Source organism: Culex quinquefasciatus, chromosome 3 (assembly GCF_015732765.1).
Source record: "Culex quinquefasciatus strain JHB chromosome 3, VPISU_Cqui_1.0_pri_paternal, whole genome shotgun sequence".
NCBI classification, from domain to species: domain Eukaryota; kingdom Metazoa; phylum Arthropoda; class Insecta; order Diptera; family Culicidae; genus Culex; species Culex quinquefasciatus.
The window spans coordinates 6,060,966-6,088,789 of NC_051863.1; the positions used below are offsets into that span (position 1 = coordinate 6,060,966).

The window sequence follows — 27,824 nt, forward strand, 5'->3', positions numbered from 1 at the left end:
ATTTTTCAAAAAATCATATCTCCGGAACGGCTGAACCAATTTTGGAGCGCCACAATTCAAAAGAAAGGTTATTAGTTGGGCTTTTAAGGAAAAATAAGTTGAGGTCCAAAAAAACTAGCTGAATATTTGAAAAGGTCCTATAAAAATTTCATTTGCCGATTTCAAGGTCTCGGGACCAAAGAGCCCATGTCTGAAAATATTTTTCCTCGATTCCTTGTAATATTTTACATAACATATATCCATTTATCCATTAACATGTTTCGGAGATATGATTTTTTTAACATAAAAACTGGATTTTTGACGCGCCGCGCGCAAAAACGGGAAAATGACGAAAACAGGTAAAAATTAACTTTTTTCACTAAAACTGCGATAACTTGAAAATTTCAGCTATGACCTGTACATGTTTGGGTACCAAAAGTTGCGTTTTTTTTTGTTTTATGTTTTATGTTTTATGTTTTATGTTTTATGTTTTATGTTTTATGTTTTATGTTTTATGTTTTATGTTTTATGTTTTATGTTTTATGTTTTATGTTTTATGTTTTATGTTTTATGTTTTATGTTTTATGTTTTATGTTTTATGTTTTATGTTTTATGTTTTATGTTTTATGTTTTATGTTTTATGTTTTATGTTTTATGTTTTATGTTTTATGTTTTATGTTTTATGTTTTATGTTTTATGTTTATGTTTTATGTTTTATGTTTTATGTTTTATGTTTTATGTTTTATGTTTTATGTTTTATGTTTTATGTTTTATGTTTTATGTTTTATGTTTTATGTTTTATGTTTTATGTTTTATGTTTTATGTTTTATGTTTTATGTTTTATGTTTTATGTTTTATGTTTTATGTTTATGTTTTATGTTTTATGTTTTATGTTTTATGTTTTATGTTTTATGTTTTATGTTTTATGTTTTATGTTTTATGTTTTATGTTTTATGTTTTATGTTTTATGTTTTGTTTTATGTTTTATGTTTTATGTTTTATGTTTTATGTTTTATGTTTTATGTTTTATGTTTTATGTTTTATGTTTTATGTTTTATGTTTTATGTTTTATTTTTTATGTTTTATGTTTTATGTTTTATGTTTTATGTTTTATGTTTTATGTTTTATGTTTTATGTTTTATGTTTTATGTTTTATGTTTTATGTTTTATGTTTTATGTTTTATGTTTTATGTTTTATGTTTTATGTTTTATGTTTTATGTTTTATGTTTATGTTTTATGTTTTATGTTTTATGTTTATGTTTTATGTTTTATGTTTTATGTTTATGTTTTATGTTTTATGTTTTATGTTTTATGTTTTATGTTTTATGTTTTATGTTTTATGTTTTATGTTTTATGTTTTATGTTTATGTTTTATGTTTTATGTTTTATGTTTATGTTTTATGTTTTATGTTTTATGTTTATGTTTTATGTTTATGTTTTATGTTTTATGTTTTATGTTTTATGTTTTATGTTTTATGTTTTATGTTTTATGTTTTATGTTTTATGTTTTATGTTTTATGTTTATGTTTTATGTTTTATGTTTTATGTTTTATGTTTTATGTTTTATGTTTTATGTTTTATGTTTTATGTTTTATGTTTTATGTTTATGTTTTATGTTTTATGTTTTATGTTTTATGTTTTATGTTTTATGTTTTATGTTTTATGTTTTATGTTTTATGTTTTATGTTTTATGTTTTATGTTTTATGTTTTATGTTTTATGTTTTATGTTTTATGTTTTATGTTTTATGTTTTATGATTTATGTTTTATGTTTTATGTTTTATGTTTTATGTTTTATGTTTTATGTTTTATGTTTTATGTTTTATGTTTTATGTTTTATGTTTTATGTTTTAGGGGTTTATGATTTTTTTTATGTACAAATTTTATTTCAAGTTCAAAGGCCCCCCCTCCCCCCATCAAAGTTGGCCCGACAAAGCAGGGATCAAACATGATTTTTTTTAAACAATTAAAAATTGCAATGGAAATTTAAGTGCAATCGCCTGAAATCAATTTAAAATACATTCTAATGCGTTAAGAATCATTTTTAGCATTTTAGGGTTAATTTAAAAATCTTTGACCTTTTTGAAAATTTTCGACGTTTTTTTGTGTAAAATGCATTTTAAATTACTTTTTCCATGGAAATGATGAATTTATGGCTTGTTATTTAAATATTCATATATATTTTTTTTGCATCGGTCTAATTCTGAAATACTTTCTGAAAAGGCTCAAAGAACCAAATTTCCAGTTTTTTGCTTTTTGGTTGTTTTTGAAACCACCTTGAGTCAGGGATATTAAAAACACCCAAAAAGCAAAAACTGAACATTTGGTTTATTGGACCTTTAAAAAAACCCTAGAATTGTATTTTTTTATAATTTTGTTATGTGAGTTATCTGAGCTTTTTTTGCCTCGTTCGGAAAAATAGTTTTGACCAATATGTCTTTACTAAATTTTTCTAAAAATGATAACGTTTATAAAGTTGCATGACTCAAACTTACTTCAACCTTAATGAAGTACAAAAAATCTTTTGAAAGGCCAGTGGATGTTTTCATTTTTTGTATTTTTTATTTTATACATTTAAACTGAAATATAAAACTTATAACATATAAACTCTTATTACTGTTTTAAGCGTAAAATTGTCAAATGAATCTAATATTGCGATTTAAACTCATTTTTATAAAATAAAAATCATGCCACTATGAGAATATTCGAATTATCCTATTTATCAATGTTTTCATAACTATCGTTAGCTAACTATTCAAAAATTGTTTAAAACTTCTTCTTAAGGTACTTTGAACACTTCTCTATCAAGCGGAAAATATGCTTTTCCTCTCATTTTGAAAGGAATCCATTTGATGATGAAACCAGCCCTGAGAAAAAAATCAATATAACGTTTCAAAAATGGCATTAAAAGATAGGTTTTTATGTTGAGTATTTCACAAAAAAAATGTATTTCCACATAAAATATTGAACTAAAAAAAGTAGATAAAACAGCTCTAGAAAATATTCCATGATTGCAATCAGCATGATTGTTTTCAACTGTTTTTTCATTCTTATCAAAAAATAAGTTAGAAACAATTAAATCTTATAAAAGTGAAAAAAAAATTACACAACTCGACATTTTTTTAACCTGATAACAGTAAACGCTTCAGTTTCGTCAAAGTATGGTAGAATTGGGCTCCTTAAACACGCTCAATTCAACAAAATAAAATTCTTGTGAGTTTCCTGTGAGAGAATAGAGCTGTTAATTTTGGATAGAAATGGTATGATAATGGTTTCATTCTAAGATAGAGAAATTCAATGGAGACGCTTGGTTTCTTAGAATGGTTTCATAGCATTTATTCCCAAAATTTACACTAATAACAAATTCTGTCGTTTGAAGCGTTTTCAGGGAGCCCAAATCTATCATACCTTGACGAAAACGGAAGCGTTTACAGACATCAACATCAAAAACGTCAAATTCTGATAATCTAAAGGCTGAATGTCAACCATCAAATCGATCGAAAACCTGTCACCCGTCGACGACATCATATATCGTATCGCTTGCTCCCATTTCGATTGGGTTAATCCCACTTACAGCTGCTATAGCTCGTTTTCAGACAGCGTCCTGAACCATCACCCCAGACAGTGGAGACAAGCTCCAGGTGGAGGATAATTTGCCACATCAATCTACTCTTTCCTGGGATCCTGAAGATAGAAAAACCGAGGCCCCCTCTCTCGAGTGAAATGTCAGCCATCGCGCGCGGCTCGCTAATCTTCGCTGGGGTTGATTTAATTCCACGTTGGATCGCGCAATTGCTTGGTACACTTCAGACACGCTCAGACCTAGAGCTCGGGCCGGGTCTGGTTGGTGGAGTGTTATTGATTTTCACGTATCTGCTCCATCTTCGAAGGAAATTTATACGCGGTATCGATAACAGATGTACAGAGAGCACTTTGTCGTTAGGGTGACCGATATATTTGATAATACAAAATATCTGCTAAGCAATAAAATTTAAATGTGGAATCCTTGTTTTTTGTACAGCTGTGGTAAGTTGAATTGAAAAAATAATATCAAATTAAAATTCATATGGAAACTCTAGGCAACTTATCGCTCAAGAGCAATCAATCCCTGAAGGACTTCTTCAACCTCACATTCATACGATTGAAACAAGTGAAGAACTTCTTGCGCGCTTACGGAAAGCTTTTCCTCCCCTTCTGTATTTAGTACGTTTGGTTTGGTGTGTACGTGGGGGCGTTGGTTGGTGGCCAGGAAGAAAATTCCTGATTACAGGATCCACCAGCTAATGGATGTGCACGAGGTTGCTGCCAATAACATAGTGCTTCAAATAAAGCCAGCGAACGGAAATAGATTTTCTTCGAGTGGGAGCTTTCCGGCGTGAGCTTTTCACACTAAGTGACTACCTTTTTGGCTGTTGCGATGCTCGAGCAGAAGCTGTTGTTTGGTACGTTCGGAGAAATTAGCACCGCTAATGAACGGTATAGCTGACGAAGATTAAGGTGTACGTGGAAATGTCTAATTGGAATTCGTACTTACGATTCAGAATTTGGAGTACAAAAGCTTCCAAAAATACGTTGGTTGAAAGCTTCTCTTCCTTCAAACAATAAAATTCTGTACTTGGATCACAAATAACCATCTCAAAATCGCTGCAGACCAGAAATTCTCATCAACCATCAATCGTCATCTCATCTTGCGCATAATCAGCTCATGTCTCAATTCCAGCAAGAAAACAAAAATCATCTTCGAAACAAAAAAACGCAACCATTACTTCAATCCCCCATCGTCCGACCACCAGCCAAGTTAACAAGAAGAAAAAAAAAGTAGTCTTCACAAAAAAACAAGACCCGAGATGAAAAATTCGTTGACAGCAGACAGGCTCAATGTCTGATTTTCCCATCCAACCCGTCAATCTTGGCACTGTGTGTGGGGAGCGGAGCGGAGTGGAAGGATCCGGGCCCCGACAAACTGGCAAATCAGAGTAAATCATCTCGAAAGATGAGCCGACCACGTGGCACTTTTTTGCTGCTCACATTGTGCCACAGTCGGGCGGTCGAGGAGTGTGGAATTTTTGATTTTTTTATTCCGAGATTTTTTTTAAATGTTAATTATTGTTTTTTAAAGTTTTTCAAACACTTTCGAAATTTATTTTTTTGGGAAGTTGAAAATAAATTGTAGTTTAGCAGTAGTTGTAAAATATTAGTATTTTATAATTTTAGTTTTTTAGTATTTTATTATTTTAGTTTGTTAGTATTTTAGTATTTTAGTATTTAAGTATTTTAGTATTTTAGTATTTTAGTATTTTAGTATTTTAGTATTTTAGTATTTTAGTATTTTAGCATTTTAGTATTTTAGTATTTTAGTATTTTAGTATTTTAGTATTTTAGTATTTTAGTATTTTAGTATTTTAGTATTTTAGTATTTTAGTATTTTAGTATTTAAGTATTTTAGTATTTTAGTATTTTAGTATTTTAGTATTTTAGTATTTTAGTATTTTAGTATTTTCGCATTTTAGCATTTTATTATTTTTGTAATTTAGTATTTTTGTACTTTCAGTATTTTTAGTATTTTTAGTATTTTTAGTATTTTTAGTATTTTTAGTATTTTTAGTATTTTTAGTATTTTTAGTATTTTAAGTATTTTAATTATTTTAAGTATTTTAAGTATTTTAAGTATTTTAAGTATTTTAAGTATTTTAAGTATTTTAAGTATTTTAAGTATTTTAAGTATTTTTAGTATTTTTAGTTTTTTTAGTATTGTTAGTATTTTTAATATTTTTAGTATTTTTAGTATTTTTAGTATTTTTAGTATTTTTTAGTATTTTTAAGTATTTTTAGTATTTTTAGTATTTTTAGTATTTTTAGTATTGTTAGTATTTTAAGTATTTTTAGTATTTTTAGTATTTTTAGTATTTTTAGTATTTTTAGTATTTTTAGTATTTTTAGTATTTTTAGTATGTTTAGTATTTTTAGTTTTTTTTTAAGTATTTTGAGTATTTTTATTATTTTTTTTATTTTAAATATTAAGTATTTCAAGTATTTTAAGTATTTTAAGTATTTTAAGTATTTTAAGTATTTTAAGTATTTTAAGTATTTTAAGTATTTTAAGTATTTTAAGTATTTTAAGTATTTTAAGTATTTTAAGTATTTTAAGTATTTTAAGTATTTTAAGTATTTTAAGTATTTTATGTATTTAAAGTATTTTAAGTTTTTAATGTTTTTTAATGTTTTTGAAGTTTTTTAATTATTTTATGTTTTTTAAGTATTTTAAGTTTTTTAATGTTTTTAAAGTATTTTAAGTATTTTAATTATTTAAGTAATTTAATTATTTTAAGTATTTTAAGTTTTTTAAGTATTTGAAGTTTTTTAATTATTTTAAGTATTTTAAGTATTTTAAGTATTTTAAGTATTTTAAGTATTTTAAGTATTTTAAGTATTTTAAGTATTTTAAGTATTTTAAGTATTTTAAGTATGGGTAATTCTCCGCCAACTCACACAGCAGTTGCCCCGACCCCTCTTCGATTTGCGTGAAACTTTGTCCTAAGGGGTAACTTTTGTCCCTGATCACGAATCCGAGGTCCGTTTTTTGATATCTCGTGACGGAGGGGCGGTACGACCCCTTCCATTTTTGAACATGTGAAAAAAGAGGTGTTTTTCAATAATTTGCAGCCTGAAACGGTGATGAGATAGCAATTTGGTGTCAAAGGGACTTTTGTGTAAAATTAGACGACCGATTTGATGGCGTACTCAGAATTCCGAAGAAACGTATTTTTCATCGAAAAAAACACTAAAAAAGTTTTAAAAATTCTCCCATTTTCCGTTACTCGACTGTCAAAATTTTTGGAACATGTCATTTTATGGGAAATTTAATGTACTTTTCGAATCTACATTGTCCCAGAAGGGTCATTTTTTCATTTAGAACAAAATTTTTCATTTTAAAATTTCGTGTTTTTCTAACTTTGCAGGGTTATTTTTAGAGTATAACAATGTTCTACAAAGTTGTAGAGCAGACAATTACAAAAATTTTGATATATAGACATAAGGGGTTTGCTTATAAACATCACGAGTTATCGCGATTTTACGAAAAAAAGTTTTGAAAAAGTTGGTCGTCATCGATCATGGCCGTTCATGGTTACCCGCGACAGACACGGACGACGAAACAAAGAGAAACGCAAATAGTAACTTTTTCAAAACTTTTTTTCGTAAAATCGCGATAACTCGTGATGTTTATAAGCAAACCCCTTATGTCTGTATATCAAATTTTTTGTAATTGTCTGCTCTACAACTTTGTAGAACATTGTTACACTCTAAAAAATAATCCTGCAAAGTTAGAAAAAACACGAAATTTTAAAATGAAAAATTTTGTTCTAAATGAAAAAATGACCCTTCTGGGACAATGTAGATTCGAAAAGTACATTAAATTTCCCATAAAATGACATGTTCCAAAAATTTTTACAGTCGAGTAACGGAAAATGGGAGAATTTTTAAAACTTTTTAGTGTTTTTTCGATGAAAATACGTTTTTCGAATTCTGAGTACGCCATCAAATCGGGCGTCTAATTTTACATAAAAGTCCCTTTGACACCAAATTTCTATCTCATCACCGTTTCAGGCTGCAAATTGTTGAAAAACACCTCTTTTTCGCATGTTCAAAATGGAAGGGGTCGTACCGCCCTCCGTCACGAGATATCAAAAAACGGACCTCGGTTTCGTGATCAGGGACAAAAGTTACCCCTTAGGACAAAGTTTCACGCAAATCGATGAGGGGTCGGGGCAACTTTTCCCGATTTCGTGTGAGTTGGTAGAGAATTACCCGTATTTTAAGTATTTTAAGTTTTTTAAGTATTTTAAGTATTTTAAGTATTTTAAGTATTTTAAGTATTTTAAGTATTTTAAGTATTTTAAGTATTTTAAGTATTTTAAGTATTTTAAGTATTTTAAGTATTTTAAGTATTTTAAGTATTTTAAGTATTTTAAGTATTTTAAGTTTTTTAAGTATTTTAAGTATTTTAAGTATTTTAAGTATTTTAAGTATTTTAAGTATTTTAAGTATTCTAATTATTTTTAGTATTTTAAGTATTTTAAGTATTTTAAGTATTTTAAGTATTTTAAGTATTTTAAGTATTTTAAGTATTTTAAGTATTTTAAGTATTTTAAGTATTTTAAGTATTTTAAGTATTTTAAGTATTTTAAGTATTTTAAGTATTTTAAGTATTTTAAGTATTTTAAGTATTTTAAGTATTTTAAGTATTTTAAGTATTTTAAGTATTTTAAGTATTTTAAGTATTTTAAGTTTTTTTAAGTATTTTAAGTATTTTAAGTAATTTAAGTGTTTTATGTATTTTAAGTATTTTAAGTATTTTAAGTATTTTAGGTATTTTAAGTATTTTAAGTATTTTAAGTATTTTAAGTATTTTAAGTATTTTAAGTATTTTAAGTATTTTAAGTATTTTAAGTATTTTAAGTATTTTAAGTATTTTAAGTATTTTAAGTATTTTAAGTATTTTAAGTATTTTAAGTATTTTAAGTATTTTAAGTATTTTAAGTATTTTAAGTATTTTAAGTATTTTAAGTATTTTAAGTATTTTAAGTATTTTAAGTATTTTAAGTATTTTAAGTATTGTAAGTATTTTAAGTATTTTAAGTTTTTTAAGTATTTTAAGTATTTTTATTTTTTTAAGTATTTTAAGTATTTTAATTTTTTCAAGTATTTTAAGTATTTTAAGTATTTGAGGTATTTTAAGGTTTTCAAGTATTTTAAGAATGTTGAATTTTCTAAGTTTTTTATGTTCAGTTTTTTTAGTAGTTTTAAGTAGCAATTTTGTTTTTTTTTATTTCAAACACCAATAATTGAGAAGCTTTCCTGTACAGCAACTTGTCAGAAAAAATACCAATGCCAGAAAATGAAATGGTGGTGGCAACGGAGAATGAAGTAAGTCATCTTGTAACAAAACACGATGTGAAAAAGTGGAGAGCTATTTTGATACGAAGGACTGCCTAGACTTAGGTTTACTTGGGATGTGCCACCACCACCACCCCCTACACACCAGATAAGATGAGCAGTAACAAAAAATCTTTCCATGCATAAGCACACTCTCAAGTTGAGCACACACGCACACGCAGACACAAACATGGTTCGTATTCCACAAGGGGCAATAAATCAACGACGAAAACATAATTTCGTTATTATGCAGTGAGTGTATGCCGGTGACGACGAGGACGTCCTCCTCCAAGAAAAAGAAAAGTGGGAGAGAAAAAAGTTACTTCTTGGGAAGCCAAATAACATCACGCTCCCCCCGAAAGCAAAATATTATTAAACCTGACGTTCGCGGGAGCCCACCAACTTTGGGTGGGAAGGACAGGAAAATTTGCTTCCTCGCGAAGCAAAAGTGCACTGGGAATTGAGTGCGCTTTTTTTCTCCTTTTCAAACAAAATAAGTTAAGCAAAAGCTTTAAACTCGACGAAAATGGACCAAGTTCGGGAAAGAACAACACACCTTCTCTCATGGTGGTGGTGGTGGTGACTTTGTTGGCGAAAGCGGAAAATCCAATCAAAACTTGAAATCAGTTTGACCTGAATATCGATATATTGGCACCAGCCAAAGTTAAGGCAAACGTGGGAGAATTTTCCTGAGTGCAAAGTGCAACAATGTAGCGGTCGGTGCGTTGTTGCGGTGGTGGAGGAGGAATTTTCCATCAGGAATTTCAAGCGATCTGTTGAAGTAAGTTGGCACTTGTGTGAAATAAACGTCTGAACATTTTCTGAACTAAATTCAACTCAATTCTTAGCTCAATCTTAGCTTCAGCTAAAAAACTCAAGTGCACAAGTTTGGTTTCAATCGCAGCTTTTTCATTTATCCTCCTCACTTGCGAGCCATTCAGTGAATCTATCAAAGTTGAATTCCATTATTTATTATTTTTTACTTTTGATAGATGCTTAAACAAATTAATAAAAAGATTAAAAATCTTCTATTTTAGAAAATGTTTTTAAACAAAAGTTACCTGTAGAACGTTTGCAATTTCATTTTTAAGACTGTTTTAATTTGCTGATTTTCCAATTTTCTAAGAAAATAACGAAACAGTTACAACAATGGTATAATCAGTGACTTTTTAAAAGCTGGGTAAGCCATACTTCAAAAGGATATAGAGATTCTGGTTCAAATATTTCACAGTATTACAAATATGTTAATTTCTTAAATTTTATTGAAAGTTTTAGTATAAATCTCCTCATTGTTTTTACACATTTGGAAAGAAGTCATGCTCCTACGATTCTATCACAAATATTTTGAGATCATCCCTAACATTTTAAAAAAGACAAAAAACGTTTATATGTCTTCGATTAAATCAAATAAAAGGATTAAATTGAATGTTTTGAAAATATTTGTATTCTAGTGCTCGAAAAATCCAACAAAACTATCATTTGACATTGAAAATTCAACGCATTTTTGTTAAGTTATCGTCACCAAAAATATAAAAATATTATTTTTATTCCTGATTCAGATTCCTCTCAGAGGCCCTCTGCAACCATCGGTCAAATGGTTTATTTTTTTCTTAAAAACGTTTTTTTTAAATGCCAAATGTGTTTTGATCAACTTGTGCCATTTTTTGTCATATTAAACATATCCAAAAATGAGATTTTTTTCTGAATTTGTTTTTTTCACTGAGCAGTTCTCTACGAAATCGGTCTTTTTTTAATTTTTGTATTTTTTTTTAACTGGCAGAAACTTTTTTGGTGCCTTCGTTTTGCCCTAAGGCGCCATTTTGCAGCATTAGTTTGTCCATGTAATTTTCCCTACAAAATTGGCAGCTGTCCATACAAAAGTAATATATGAATATCAAAAAATCTGTTTCTTCTGCAGAATTTTTTTTATCGATTTGGTGTCTTCGGCAAAGTTGTAGGTATGGATAAGTACTACACTGAAAAAATTGTAACACGGTAAAAAAATTTGGGCATACCGAAGGCATCTGAAAATTTCCAGCCGGATTAAAAATACAATAATTGAATTTAAGAAAAAACAGACTCTTTTCGTAGAGAATTTCTCAACTATAACCCACCTCTTTCTTATTCTTAAGAAAACAAAAATCAATATATCTTCAAATGCAGAATAAATATGATTTAATAAAATATCCTTCAAAATTTTGTAAATGTTTAAACAGCGCAGACTCGAATAATCAAAATATCGATAATCATAAGTCCGAATTTATCGAAGCCGAACAAAAAATAAAAAATAAAACGTGACTTAATCCACCTTTAGGTGGTTGGTGCCTTACTCACTTTCATAAAGTCAATTCATTAACTAAAAATAGCAACATTCCCCCTTAGCATGTTTAACAAATCAACTTTATTACCCATTTCTTTTGATAGGGTTCGCAGACCTTCAATATTTCTGGCTTATCGGCAAGGTCTGAAAAAAAACCTATTCAACGATAGTTAGCATGGAAGATTCAGACAATATTTCTATCACAATATCTGAAATCCGGCCTCCAAAATGTGTATAAATAACACATAAGTGCTAATAACTTTTGATATGGCTGTCAGATCTTCGATGTTTTAGGCTCATTTGAAAGGTCTTTCGATTATCTAACTAACTATGGGTCGCATGATGGACCCGGGAATCATTTTTATTGAAATATCTGAGATCCGGCCTCCGAAAAGTATATAAATAACACTTAAGTGGTAATAATTTTTGATAGGGTTGTCAGATCCTAGATGTTCTAGGATCATTTTGAAGGTCTTTCAATTATCTAACTAACGACAGGTCGCATGGTGGATCCGGACATCTTTTTCATTAAAATATCTGAGATACGGCTTACAAAAAGTGTATAAATAACACTTAAGTGCTAATAACTTCTGATTGGTTTGTCAGATCTTCAATGTTTTGGAATGATCTTTTTGAATGAATGAATGAATGAATAATTCTCAAAATGGAATGGTCTTTTTAATACCTTTCTAAAAATGTATAAAATGACGGGGTTTCTTACAAAATCCACCCTTTTTACGATCTTCCGGACTTTCCTCAAAATGGTTTTTTTAGCATAACTTTTGAAAGTACTTCAAAAGTTATACTTAACTTGCTGATTTTGAATAGAGACTTATGGGACCCCAAGACGGATCGAATGAGACCAAAACGATCAAAATCCGTGAAGTCAATCCGGAGATAATCGAGTGACAATTTTATGTCCACCCATAATTTTATGTCCACCCACACACATCCACACAGGCATTTGCTCAGAACATGATTCTGAGTCGATAGGTATACGTGAAGGTGGGTCTACGAGGTCGAATTAAGAAGTTCATTTTTGGAGTGCAGGTGCAGTGAGGTGAGGAAGGCAAAACCATATTGTTTCTTTTTTTTGCTTTTAGCATCCAATTCAACTTTTAACTTCTGAGACTCACTTTTAGTTCAAATTTTAAGTCCAATGTCAGAGTGTGATCAATTAAGCGTAGTTTTGGGGATTCAGCTCGACAATAAAAAAGACTACAAATCAAAAACGGAATGGTACTGTGTTATAAAATAATTTGTTTAAATAGTGAGAAACATTTCTTGTGAAGATATTACACTTTTTACCAGAAAAGATTGTAGATTGCTTATTGCCTTGTTCCTATTTGCAGAAGCGAACTCAACATAATTCCAGCGAAGAATTCCTGTAACTTGAAATTTATGATTTCAGTTTGATTTCTCAAGCTCACCTGTTTTCGGGTACAAAGCACTTTCAGCAAAATATATTCGAGAAACCAGCTCCGCCGCACAATTCGTTCCATTTCGGTGCGCAGCTGGCAACTTTGCTGTTTGTACACTGGGAAATTTCCCATTCCATGAACCACACACACGTTGTCAGAGCAGCCTGGCAACTCTGTTATTGTACCCCTCTCGAAAGACAAACAGTGCATTTGTTTGCTTACGAACAGCATCTCATCGGTGAAAGATAAACCTTAAGCAATACTCTCCGCCACATATCGCAGAACCCCGCAAGTGCGTCAAACTTTGTCCTCGGAGATGATCATCATCACTGCTGGGGAAAATGTTGTTAACGAGTTGTTCGGCAAGCTTCAAAAGCTTGTGCAAATATGAGCTGCTAGCTGGGGCGTGGTACTTTGGGTTTTCCTTTTATCATGGAAAATTACGTTTAATTGCTCTCTCGGAAAAGCGCATCGCTTGCAGTGCTTACTTAACAAGTTAAGGGGAAATTAAGGGGCAAGTTCTAACCGCAAACGACAAAGTAAAAAACGACCCAGCTCGTTATTCATTATTCTAATCACCAGCAAAAAGCCAGCAAGTCGTCGGCTCGGCATGTAAATCATGCCCGATTTTCAACACCTCACGCCCCAAAATCTGCCATCGGCCGAGGTGTAAATCTCCTTCTGGTGTGCGTGTTTTTTTCCCCCTTTTCCCACACATAATCGATAGCCTCGTTCCGAAGTTCCAATTTCTCCGTGATCCAAAGCAGCCCAGCAGTTCTTCCCGTTCTTCCCGGAACTCCGGTCCAATCTTCTGCCAGAGATACAACTGCTTCTAATGGTTGTGTGCAGAAGTCTCTGAGTAGGTGGAGATGACAAGAAAAATTTGAATTTCTATATCACTCAATTCTGACTTAAATACAGTTTTGTCTTTAAAAGTTTCTTTTTTATATTTTTACCGATTCTCATGGAAATGATCTCATTTTTGTGATTCCCACCTGCTCGGGATGCACGATTCTGTTGCTGCCAGAGTGCCTCGTTTTTCCGGGGGCAAGTAATCTAAAAACAATGTTTTTGCAGGCAGGCGTTTGCCACAGCCCACCCACCCTGGACCACCGAAAAACCCAGAGTTTGTAGACCTTGAGAAAACATTTGGAAGTGCTTCTGCTGCTGCTTGGACGGTGCAAGTTCATGTGCAAGCCAAAGTATTGGCTCGGGGATAAGTGAGTGCGGGGAGTTTGGGGTGAAATTAGGCATTTTTGGTAATCTTATTTTCTGACAATGATCGCTTCCTAGAAATAAACAGAAATTTGGTTGAAAGTAATTCAGCAAATTTCACATTAAGCTCCGTTTGACCCTGCACACCCCCTACTGTCTCACCTGCTTTCTTCGGAAAAAAAACTCAACGCTTCGAGCAAAAGAAACTGAATATGCTGTCTCTCGCAAAACCACAAAGCTCGATTTGGTCGGATGCTCTGCATCACTGCTGCAGTTCCGTATCATTCGGTCTGAGTTTTTCCGCACATCCTAGGTACAACATATCCTGTCCGGACTTGTCTCTCCCCCACATAATGGAAGCCGGGGAAGTCCGGTGTGGTGGTGGTTAAAAGAACATCCACACTATCTCAGAACCACCACATAGTAGGGCGGTGACACCAGTAGAAGGGAAGATTTGAAAAGTGCGGAAATTCCTTCACTGTTTTCCCCCCGCCTCTCGAGAGCGTCCACCAGGATACGTGCTTATCAGGTGACAGTAAGCTTGAGTGCTTTTCTACATTTGTTGGTTCCGGGTTTTATTGCCTTCTGGCAGCGGAGGTTCTTTTGTTTGAAAGTATTCTTGCTAATTTGTTTTTTTTTGTGGGTTTCTAGAGTTTTAAAGCATTTAATCAACTCATATTTTTTATATTAAATATTATGAATTTAATAGAATTGTCAAAAATGACAGTTATTACACGGATAGATATCCTGTAAGTAAATCCGGTAACTCTTTGTTTTTGAATTCGTGATCATTGAAATATTTCAACGATTTCGATGTGTGTAATTGCCTTCACAGAAAAAATAATGTAAATTTGGAAGCTGTAATTTTGGAAGGTTGAATATTACCTCTTTTATGATGTAATTTTACCTCAATTTAAACTGAAAAAGTGACATTACACCGGAAAAGTGGTAAAATTACACATTTCCAGAGGTAAAATTACACCTTTTTTCTGACATAAAAGATGTACCCCTTCCCAGATGTAATATTACCATGATTTTTTTTTTCTGTGTTTGAAAATCGACTGCATTGTTTTTCGAAATCGGTTTTTTTACGATTTTGGAAACATTTGAATGTATACTAATTTGAAACATAGAGTTACCGGATAAGCTTACAAGAATTCTATCCGTATACTTGCTCTTGCTATGTGTTACCTCAATAGTTGTTCCTCGAACCTGTGAACGAGAGTTAAGCACCGTTGTGATATAATTTTGCCATCGTAATTAAGGATTTATTTTTTTTATATTTTTGATACATAAAATTTTCGATTTTCCATTTTTACTTATTGCACTTATTTATGATTTTTAAATTTACCCTCTGCCGTCGATTTTTTTTTCGAGAATTTTTATATTTTCCTTGTTTAGAAACTTTTCTCCTTCGGAAAACTTTACTTTTCTTGTTTTATGTTTTTTTTTGTTTCATAATTATTATTTCAATTTACGCTTAAGTTGTTTAGTTTGTGTTTGATTCTGATAGAATTTGGCTTATTCTATCAAATCCAATCATAAGCTTTTGCCTATCTATTTTTTTTTACTTTTTTAAGTCACTTTTTCAGTTTTTTGCTTGTTTTTCAAATTTTCTGCGTAAAGGTAAAGTTTGGGACATTAGAGAAATTTCTGCAAAAATATTTAAGCATGAAATTGGAAAAGTTAGTATAATAGCCAAACATGACCCCAGAAAAAAAAATGGTAAAGCCATATAAAATTTTGAAATTTCTTCTTTCCAATGCTTTTTGCCTTCCTCACTGAGGTAAGGCTATAATCCTGCTCTAAAAATGAACTTTTTATTAAAAGCTCGAAGACCCACCTTCATGTATACATATCGACTCAGAATCGAAAACTGAACAAATGTCTGTGTGTGTGTGTGTGTATGTGTGTGTGTGTGTATGTGTGTGTGTGTGTATGTGTGTGTGTGTGTATGTATGTATGTGTTCAAAATCTTGCCAAGTTTTCTCAGCACTGGCTGAACTGATTTTGATCGAACCAGTTGCATTCGACTTGGTTTAGGGTCCCATACATCGCTATTGAATTGTTTGAAGTTTCGATAAGTAGTTCAAAAGTTATGTATACAAATGTGTTTTCACATATATCCGGATCTCAATTATATGCATGTCAACGATGTCCGGATCCATCATCCAACCCATCGTTGGTTAGGTAATCAAAAGACCTTTCCAACAAGTCCACAACATTGAAGATCTGGCAACCCTGTCTCGAGCTATGACCACTTAAGTGATATTTATGTACTATTTTGAAGCCGGATCTCACTTAAATGCATGGAAACGATGTCCGGATCCATCATCCGACCCATCATTGGTTAGGTAATCGAGAGACCTTTCCAACGAGTCCACATAATTGAAGATCTGGCAACCCTGTCTCGAGTGATGACCACTTAAGTGATATTTATGTACTTTTTTGAAGCCGGATCTCACTTAAATGCATGTAAACGATGTCCGGATCCATCATCCAACCCATCATTGGTTAAGTAATCTCGAGAGACCTTTACAACGAGTTCACAACATTGAAGATCTGGCAACCCTGCCTTGAGTTATGACCACTTAAGTGATGTTTATGTACTTTTTTTAAAGCCGGATCTCACTTTAATGTATGTAAACGATGTCCGGATCCATCATCCGACCCATCGTTGGTTAGGTAATCAAAAGACCTTTCCAAAGAGTTCACAACATCGAAGATCTGACAACCCTGTCTCGAGTTATGACCACTTAAGTGATATTTATGTACTTTTTTGAAGCCGGATCTTATTTAAATGTATGTAAACGATGTCCGGATCCATCATCCGACCCATCGTTGGTTAGGTAATCAAGAGACCTTTCCAACGAGTCCACAACATTGAAGATCTGGCAACCCTGTCTCGAGTTATGACAACTTAAGTTATATCTGTGTACTTATTTTTCTGGACTTTAAAAAAATAGCTGAAATATGTGTCCAAACCACTCATATTACCCATTGTTGGTGAAAAGTGAGGAAGGCATCAACCACATAGGTGGATTAAATTAGTTTTGAATACAGAAAATCGGTTAAAAAAATGTTTGACAAAGTTTTAGATCGAAGCCCGCCTTGAGGTGGGATTGGGTTGTTGAGGGTTGAATATTTTAAACTTTAATGTTTGTTTTTAATTTTCATAGATTTGGTTTTTTAATTTTGATGTTTAAAAATGTTTGTGAAATTTTTGAACATTGTTTGAATTTTCGATTGGTATAATTTTCGAATTTTGGAATTATTCAATTTTTAAGTTGGTCAAGTGTTCTATTTTTAAATTGGGGGAGGTAGATACCAAAAAATAAAAATAAACTGAATCAATCGCCCATTTTTTTAAATTTTGGTGCCACAAAAGAACTGTAGAATGCATTATTACAGATGAGTTAACAAAATATAAAAAAATATAAAAAAATGGAATAAAATCACGCTGCCTAGCTGAAAATTTGAAAATTTACGTATTATAATGTACTCAAATTAATATTGAACAATTTAAGAATTTTAAGCAATATTTTTGTAATGTATGATTTATCGGAATATTTCAAAAAAGGGCCGGCTTTGCTTGAAATAAAATTGGCATTGGCCTTTTCGTTTTTTTGAATTGTTGAATTTTCAAATGATCAACGTCAATTCCAAAATGAAAGTGAAATGAGTTCCTTCAAAACTCAAACGATAGAAAACGCAAGAAACAAATAAACAGTAGCTATTTTTATTTCCAAATCTCTCTCTTCAAAAGATGAGCAAGTTGCATAATATTTGATATTTTCTTAAGGGGTTACATACATGTAAATTGGCTAAAATGTCAAGGGTTGGTATGAGCACACACTAAATATATTTTTTAAATTTGTTTTCAGGGCATTAAAAAAAACATTTTTATTTATTAACAAAATAAATATGAAGACGTTTGGATGTACCATTGCCGAGATATAGTTATTTTAAGTTAGCAGTTTCAAAAAACGGGTGCCACGATATCTCAACACTGCGTTGACCAAATCGGCTCAAAATTTTGGTGAAGACTCACTAAACGGGTCCAGTGTGCATGACGAAGGCTGATTTTCAAAAAGTTTATTTTAAAAAATGATAAAAATATTTTTCTGTTTTTCATATAAAAATCAACAGTTTTTGACTTTTTTTAATTTTTTGAAAACTCAAATTTCAAAAAACGGGCTTCGTCATGCACACGGGATATGCCTCACTCCAAATCTCAGCTGATTTGGTCTATCCCATCTCGAGATATCGTGGCACCCGCAAATCAACTCGGTGTTTTGAGAACGCTCACAAAGTTTAACGGTTCGCTTTGCGCATGGCAAAACTTCTGGAGTTTTTTTTTTTTGAAAAGTTCCAATAAACCAAATTTTCAGTTTTTGCTTTTTGTTTGTTTCTGAAACCTTTAGTCAGAGGTATTGAAAAACACAAAAAAAAACTGAAAATTTGGTTTATTGGACCTTTTTAAAAAAAACTCCAGACTTTAAACTTAAATCGTCTTCGACTCACTTAAATCATGAAATATCTTTATGAAACTTTCAAGAGTGATTGGAAATCATCTTTTGGAAGGATTTAATAAATAATCGGAAGTAAGATTTTTTGAGATTTTTTACATGTATGTAACCGCTTAAGAATGAAGTTCTTTTGATTCATGAATTAATAATTATCTCATTAATTCAAATTTAAAAGCTTTATTTTTTTTTAAAAAATCTTTATTTCTGGGATCGTTTTGAATGTTGGTATATGAGTTCCAGAGATTTTTTTGGCTAATTATTTTGATATTTTATTTGAGATAGAACTCATAATAATTTGGTGTTGCGAATATTTTATGTCTTGTACTTTTTTATATTTATTTCAAGCATTTTTCGAAGTGCCGTTGAATTCCGATGTTTTGAAGTCAGCATGCCGTGAAATTTTATTTATATCAGAAGGTTTTATGGGGATTAAATTGGATAATCGAATCAGGAGCAAAAAAAAATATTTTTTTTTAATTTTTAGTTATGATGCCCCATTTATATCAAATTTCAAAAGTTGTTCGCTTATTAAATTACAAAATGCATTTCTTTTTTTTTTCATCACCGCCACTTAGGGCACTATCATAAATTTTAAAATTCTAGATCACATCTAGATTCCAGATCAGCCAAAAACAAAAATAAGACAGCAAAAAAATTTTTTTGCTCTTCGATTATCTAAGATTTAATTTTCCAAAGTGAAATTATTCCAAGTCCTTCGAATAATCGAGTTTGAAGATCAAACAAATAATTTAAGATGAAAGTTTTTTTTTTTTTGCAACATATTTGAACAAAAAGTGTCAAAATCTTAAAAATGTACTTGTACTAAAAGAAAACAGTGTTTTAAACAAATTAAAAAAAAAAATCGAATTTGTTTTTAAAAACAGTAACATAAATTCATTTCTAAACAATCTCAATCACACATCCTCAAAACTAATTATGCCCCTAACCAATCCCAAAACGACAACACGAAACAACAGCAGTTCGTTGCTAAGCAAAGTTTCGTTAGTTGGAAGCATAGAGGACTTGAGAAAATGGGAGGTCGACGTACCGCAGTACCACGAACAGCCAGGATTTATGTTGATGAAGATTTAACCTTTTCATATTGCGCTGTTTCTTTTGATTAGTTGTCATTTGAATTAATTATTTAGTTTTTTTTGTTTTTATTTTACCTTTATCATATTAATTTACAAATCCCACTATATAAATTAAAAAAAAAAATTAAATTATTGTTGTATAAATCGTATTGAAATTATTTTTCAACACACAATTTTACATCCAATAATCTGTGATATTGCTCTCGTTTCGCGGTTCTTCCCCAACTTCAATTTCGCATTGGCTGCTGAGATGTTGTTTTCTCGGCAGATCATCGAAAGGAAGTTTACGTCGCACTGTCTTGTCTGACTGTATCAGCCAGTCTATTACTACTTAGTAGGGCTGTTTTAGGGATGAACTCATAACTTGATATTTAATTTTTTTAAATGTTTTGAGACATTATTTTAATTTCTTTTTTTAAATTTTTGGTAATTTTGGATGATAATATTTTAATATGTATATTTAAAAACACCCCAAGCCAAAAAAAAAAACCATGCTTGGAATAAACTTTATCAGCACTCTCTTTGAATCGTTCAGCAGCTTATTTAGCAGTTACTGGTAAAACAGAGAAGTTGATACTTTTGTGTGTGTGCACACATTTGAGTTTATTTTTCCAAATGTTCACGCTTGAAACGATGTCTAATATCGCCCCGCCCGACACGAGCATAAATCACAGAATGAAGAGTTGTTTCATTTCGCAGAGATGGCTAACTTTTCCAACAGCTTGGAGTGCAAGTATGCAAATTTGTTGAAAAATTTCCATGGAAGTTTACAATTAAAAAGCAAAATTTATTCAATTGGGCTCCATCGTCAGAAGCGGACATCAAAGCTGCATTCGCTGGAAGTACTGCGGCAACAATTTCCAATTTGAGTCCAAATTACATACCAAAAAGTGGCACCTAATTATCCCAAACAACTTTTTTTCTCGTAACAAAAAAATGAACAACATCCGCACAATCCTTCACGCGATGCCACCGCAACGGCGACGACGACGATGACTATCAGGCAAAACTTGAAAGAAAACTGTAATTATCATAATTGGCACTTTGCGAAATAACACTCGCTTTCTCTCTCTTTGGAGCACACACAAAACAACAACACTGGCAACACGGCCTTACTTGGTGGAACACTGTAACCACTTCCGACGACGACGACGTCGAAGGACGTAAATCGTGATGGTGGCGGAGGTCGTCGGTTGGACGGAAGTGACAAGTGGCAAAACAACCCCGGCCGGAAAGTACCCCCCATGGCCAATATAATTGAGGGGGAGGGCCACTTTGTAGTTGAGAGTTCAGTTTAGATGTTAGCTTCATGTGGCTTCATGAAGCCAGAGAAAATAAAAAAAAAACAATATTACAGCTCAACTCAACTCAACTCAACTCAACTCAACTCAACTCAACTCAACTCAACTCAACTCAACTCAACTCAACTCAACTCAACTCAACTCAACTCAACTCAACTCAACTCAACTCAACTCAACTCAACTCAACTCAACTCAACTCAACTCAACTCAACTCAACTCAACTCAACTCAACTCAACTCAACTCAACTCAACTCAACTCAACTCAACTCAACTCAACTCAACTCAACTCAACTCAACTCAACTCAACTCAACTCAACTCAACTCAACTCAACTCAACTCAACTCAACTCAACTCAACTCAACTCAACTCAACTCAACTCAACTCAACTCAACTCAACTCAACTCAACTCAACTCAACTCAACTCAACTCAACTCAACTCAACTCAACTCAACTCAACTCAACTCAACTCAACTCAACTCAACTCAACTCAACTCAACTCAACTCAACTCAACTCAACTCAACTCAACTCAACTCAACTCAACTCAACTCAACTCAACTCAACTCAACTCAACTCAACTCAACTCAACTCAACTCAACTCAACTCAACTCAACTCAACTCAACTCAACTCAACTCAACTCAACTCAACTCAACTCAACTCAACTCAACTCAACTCAACTCAACTCAACTCAACTCAACTCAACTCAACTCAACTCAACTCAACTCAACTCAACTCAACTCAACTCAACTCAACTCAACTCAACTCAACCCAACTCAACTCAACTCACTTTAATTTTTTCTAAAATTTTTTATTTCATTTTGTCTAAAGTAAATTAAAAGAAAACAAATTTACGCAAACCGTCACACTTTTCCCTCAACCGCACTCAGTGACAATAGTGACATGTGTCATCCATGTCAACGTCAAGTGGAACAACACAATGCTTGTGTAGTTCCCTTTCCGAACCCATCTGCCTTTCGTTGCGCGCGGCCATTACGCCAAATTGTGTGGCATTAGTGTGAAAAATAACCTCGCGTTTGGTGCGAATTTTTCCCTCCACCCCCACCCGCACCTTTCCACCCACCTCAAACGGAAAATCTCTGCAGCTGTGTGCAGGCATTTTTAGCCGAAAAAGCTCCGCGCGCGGGAAAATATCGTTGTCGAGGGAAGGGGGAAAAGTGTCAGAGAATACATTATGCAAATATGAGCCGAGTGCGCGACTTCGACGTGTGAATTATAACAGCTGTAATTGTGTGATGTGATTAAGTTAATGCCGAGTGCTTTCCTCCCCCCAACCAGAGGCAGTTGGTACGCTGCTTTCATCAGCACTCTCACAATTAAATCGCACACACACCAACAAACATGCACATTAACAGTGAGGCTAGGAAATTTTATTCCCTCGACCCAGGGTGATTACCACCCCGTCCTGCCCTCCCTCCCAAAAAGTGCCTTTATTTTTTTTTTCGCTTGCCTTCGAACTTTTCTCTCCCGCAGCGGAAGGAAAAAGCTTTCCGCCCCCCGGCCCACCGCCCCTCCGAAATCACACACTTTTGGTTCTTTTGCCACTTCATTATAATATGAAATATAGAGTAGCATTTGCATAATTTCATCAACTCACTCGGTGTTCTCCCTCTCATTAATGCACATTTGCATATATTCACGCCGACGACACAAACGCACTTTCATACGTCACTACTTCCGGAAAAGTTTCAGGACCGCTCGCTCAGCTCTCTGCCTTGCGTACACTTTTAATTTACTGATTTTTCCCCTCTCAGTGTCACCGGCAGTGTGCTCTTTTGTGTGTTTTGGTTTCTACAGAACATGGTGTGCAATCTCTGTTTTCCTGTTTTGTGTATTTTGTTAAGTTTTCATCATTAACTACACAGTAAAAACAAAAATCATGGTAATATTTCATCTGGGAAGGGGTACATCTTTTACGTCAGAAAAAAAAAAATTGAATTATAAATTACATCATTAAAGAGGTAATATTTAACCACTTAAAATTACATCTTCCTAGATTTCAAAAAAAAATCTGAAAATTAAATATTTTGCATATAAATATATATTCACTAAAAGTTTTATTTCTAATAAATGTGTTTTTCAATTTCATTTTTTTTATGGAACTTGGAAACACATTTGGCTTCATCCCTGAAGTTTGTCACACTCAAATCAGTAAAAATGTAAGGCGTCATCCATAAAGTACGTACGCTTTTAGGGGGGGAGGGAGGGTTACCGTAGGTGTGACATGATGTGACGAAGGGGGGAGGGGGAGGGGGGTTTGCGAGACTGTGACGTCACGCTAGGTTTTTTTTATGATTGCTTAATATTAATTCGAAATGTACCGTAAACCGGGGTGACTTTGAAAGGATTTCAATTTGTGTTTGGAATATTTTCCAACAGGTAAGGTTTTTCTCAAGATTATTATTTTTTAAACGTTTACTGGGGTAGGCCACACAAATTCCATGCACAATTATTGAAAAAAAGTTTTTTTCAATAGTGTTTTGAAAAATATTTACATTAAAATTTCTCAGTTTAAATTCCGCGGTGACTTTGATAGTCAAAGATTTTCTTGTTAAAATCATATTTAAGAGGTTCAAACTTTATTTGTATATTAAATGTACCATCACTTAAGTAGCTGATAAGTTTTTAAGAAAAATAATCAATTTTGTTTACCAAGTTTATAAGCTTTCTAACAAAATACATATAAATTTTAGGTAAAATTGTTAAAAAGACGGAATCTGGCGTGAAATTTGTTTAAACTTGTTTTGTTTATCAAATTATTGATTTATATTGTATTTTATACTGAATTCAAAGCACGAATCAAAAGTTCTCACATTTTGCATGAAATTTGTTCAACTGAAATTGCCTATTAATTTGGAAATTTGTTTTATTTTTTTTTCAATACACACATATTTTGTATTATTTAAAAACTTATTTACTTTTCTCCAAGTGGAAAATCGTCCAAAGAGTCCGAAAATGAATTCCGTTTTCCGATTCAAAATCATGTTCACTGAGCAAATCATGACATTTTGAGAAGTTTTTATTAATGACTTTCATCAACATTTTCTTAACTATTTTAAACTAACTTTTTAAACTTTTCAAAATTTTATGAAAAGTTCTTTTTGAGGTACTTTGAACCCTTCTCTACCATGGTCAGTATGGTTCTAAACCATTCCGTACGTATTTTAATTGTGCTCTTCATTTTGCGGAAAAATCGCAAACCTACCAAAGACAACCCTTTTTAACGGTACACAATTAAATTAAATCTTCATTTCTAAAATTGTTTGCTTACTATTATTTAAAAATGCCGTCATCAGGGGTGACATTGGGGTTGGGGGTGAGATTGTGTGAAACAAATGTCTTCATTTTTGTATGACCCAAATTCATCCCCCAGACCCACTGTCACCCCTGATCACAGTATCACATTATAATTTATTACATAGTCACATTTGTTTTCAGATGGAATTTCAATATTTTGCAAATTCATAAGAAAACTGCTATAAATGGTTTGAAATTATTGAATACAAAGCTGTGAAAAACAGTTTTCAAGATTTTGTAATACTTGAATGTTATACCAGGTCTTCTAATTTTTTAAAGATACAAAACTGTTTTTTTTTATTTCGCAATGTTTATTCAAAAAAATGAATAATTAAACAACTTATTTTTTTAATATTAAAATTGACAAAAATACCAAAATAATGAGAGTTTAAAGAAATAAAAACAATAAAAATCCCATCGAAAACAAAGGGAGGGGGAGGTCTGGCAAAATGAGACGTACTTTTAGAGGGGGGGTTCAACCTTGTGTGATAAAGTGTGACATAGGGGGGAGGGGGGGGTTAATTTTGGCCAATTTTTGCGTGACATACTTTATGGATGACGCCTTAAATAATTTCTTAGATGTAGTTTCAAGAATAATTTCAAAGTGAAGGAAAGAGATTTTATAAGTGACACCCAATTGGCCTGTAATTTTCAACCGACAATGTCTCGCAAAACTTTGGTTTGGTTGTCAATGGAATAAAATGAAAATTGTGGGATTTATTTCCTCAATATAAACAGTTGAAAAAAGTACTTTTTACAATTTTAAAATTTCGAATTCTTTGCAAGACTGTTAAAAAAAAAGACTGTCGAAATTGTATTGCGCAGAGAGATTATTTCTGTTTTTTTAATGCAAATTCAATTCGTTTTTTTTTTTAAATAATTTCTGATGCCTGGAAAAATCTCAAAAAGCAGTATTTTTTAACATTTTCTAACTGCTAATAATTCTAATGAAAACAAAACCATTAATTTTTTTTGTCAAACAAACACTCTTATTTCAATTGTCGATAAAATATTTAAGTTAAAAGAAGACGGTTTTCCTTTTTTTGTAATATTGTTTTTTTTAATCATGACTAACGTTTTTTAATGAAACACCCAAATTATAATATATTTTTATTTCAGTCCATAAAACCCTAAACTGTAAGAAAATATAAAGTCCAGCACATCGTCTGAAATGAGAACAATATCGAAATTGTTATATTTTATACCCATCTCAACTTCAATTTTAATGACAACCTCTTAACACTTTTTATTGTTTGAGGCCAGTGCAAATATTTCTTAAAGTTTTATCATCTCAAAAAATCAAATGCAGTTTTTTTGTCTTTAATAAATAATATTAGCAAACCTATTTTAAACATTATTTTTTTCAAATTGCTAAAAACATTTTTTTTTTAAGATTGTTATTTTAATTTCCAATCTGTGGATTAATTATTCAAAAATGAAAAAAAGCAAAAAAATGCCTAATTTGTAATTATTTCCAAAGAACAGTTTTTGAAAGAGCAATTCCAGCCCAAAATAAGAATTTTTCAGGTACTTTTTTCTCGACCCTCTCCAATAGCAATAAAACTTTGTAGACATGTTATCCTACGCTTATATAAGCCTATTTTGTGTATATGGAGTAAGTTTGACTCGATAATGACATTTAAGAAAGGCGTAAGTGTTTTAAATATTTTTGTACTTCGGAATTTAAATATTTCTGTATCTCGAAGCCGTTGCATCGTATCAAAAAGTTGTCAAAGGCAAACTTGTAGGAAATTCGACGAGTTTTCCGAAAAAAATACTCTGAAAGAAAAAAAAAAACAAAAAACACTTTTATGACATTTTCTGATTTTTTAGTTTTAAAGTCAAATTTGATTGGGAGCCCACGATTTTTTTTCGTTGAAAATTTTTGTGAAGATAGTCTAAGATGTTACAGAAAGACTCACGAAAAATGCAAGATGGAGCAACTCACCTAAAAAAATACCAAAATCATTTACTGAAACTCTTTTTTAAAGTGCTCTAAAGTCAAAATTTTCAGTAACCGAATACGGGAATCGATTCTTCAGACAATTTTACATAAAAGTTTCCATATTGACTACTGTCCTAAGTCCAATCCTTGTGAAGTTACAGCGGTTTTAAAAATAAAAATGTTGATTAATTTGGTTTTTTGATGGTTTTTGACAATTTCTATATAACAGACTTGATTTTTCAGTCTCGTGAATATTTTTACCGGAAAGCTCGTCCAATTTTCCATAAGATTGTCTTTGACCTCATTTCAATTGGAAGTATGGGCTCAAAGATATAAGCTAATTACTTATAACTGAATTACTCATAACTGAAAACAGAATATTTTTTCAGTGTTGTTCAGTGGATGATAGTAACCTGGATAGTAAATCAGTTTAAATCATCAATAAACCGAGTTATTTCGAAAAATCAATAGAGCAACTCTCTACGAAATCGGCCAAATTCATACAATTTTGACTGCTGACCATACAAAAATGGTATGTAAATATTCAAACAGCTGTAACTTTTGAGTGAATTTTCTGATCAATTTGGTGTCTTGGGCAAAGTTGTAGGTATTGTTGAGGACTATTGAGAAAAAAATAGGTACACGGAAAAAAAAATTTGAGGATTTTTTTATCAACTTTTTTTTCACTAAAACTCAATTTCCCAAAATACGTATTTTTTGATTTTCGAGATTTTTTGATATGTTTTAGGAGACAAAAATCCGCAACTTTTGAGCCATAGAGAAACATGGTCAAAAAATCTGCCGCCGAGTTATGATTTTTTGAAAAAAAAAAAGTGATTTTTGGAAAAAAATCGAAATTTTATGCAAAAACAAGTTTGACATTATTTTTTAATGCAAAATTGAATTTACAATCGAAAAGTACTTCACATATTTTTTTGATAAAGGGCTCCGTTTTCTAGATATAGCCACCGAAAGTTTGATTTTAGCGAAATATTTGCAGTTTTTCAATTTTTAAAAATAGTGACCATGAGTGACCATTTCTAAAAAATATATTTTTTGAATAGTTCAGAAAATTTGCTATAAAATTGTCTAAGAGACATTTAAGATTGGACCTTTGGTTGCTGAGATACAGCGGCTTAAAGAAAAAGAAACACAAAATTGAAGTTTTCTTAGTCTCACCCAAACAGCCCACCATTTTCTAATGACAATATCTCAACAACTAATGGTCCGATTTTCAATGTTAATATATGAAACATTCGTGAAATTTTCCGATCTTTTCGAAAAAAATATCATGAAAATTTTTAAATCAAGACTAGCATTTTAAATGGGCGTAATATTCAATGTTTGGCCGTATTTTGGGAAATTGAGTTTTAGTAAAAAAAAAGTTGATAAAAAATCCTCAAATTTTTTTTCCGTGTAAATATTCTTTCTCAAAAGTCCTCAACAATACCTACAACTTTGCCGAAGACACCAAATTGAACAAAAAAATCACTCAAAAGTTACAGCTGTTTGAATATTTACATACCATTTTGTATGGACAGCAGCCAAAATTGTATGGAGACTTGTATGGGTGAACCAATGACACAAAATAGCATATTTGGGTATAGGGAAGGCCCCCACAAAGTTTGAGCCAAATCAAAAAATACAAATAAAATCCATTTCCGGTTTTGGTAGAGAATTGCTCAATACCTTTTAATACCGGTGCCAAAAAGTCCCACTTTTCAGCACCGAAATTGGTGCTGAAAAGTTAAACTTCTCAACACTAGTATCGA

General features: G+C 31.7%; 1 protein-coding gene across 5 annotated transcripts in view; it reads right to left on the reverse strand.

Moving 5' to 3' along the window:
- The window catches only part of LOC6050873, a 461,546-nt gene that overhangs the window by 304,357 nt on the left and 129,365 nt on the right, over nucleotides 1-27,824 (reverse strand). The gene's annotated exons all lie outside the window — the stretch shown is intronic.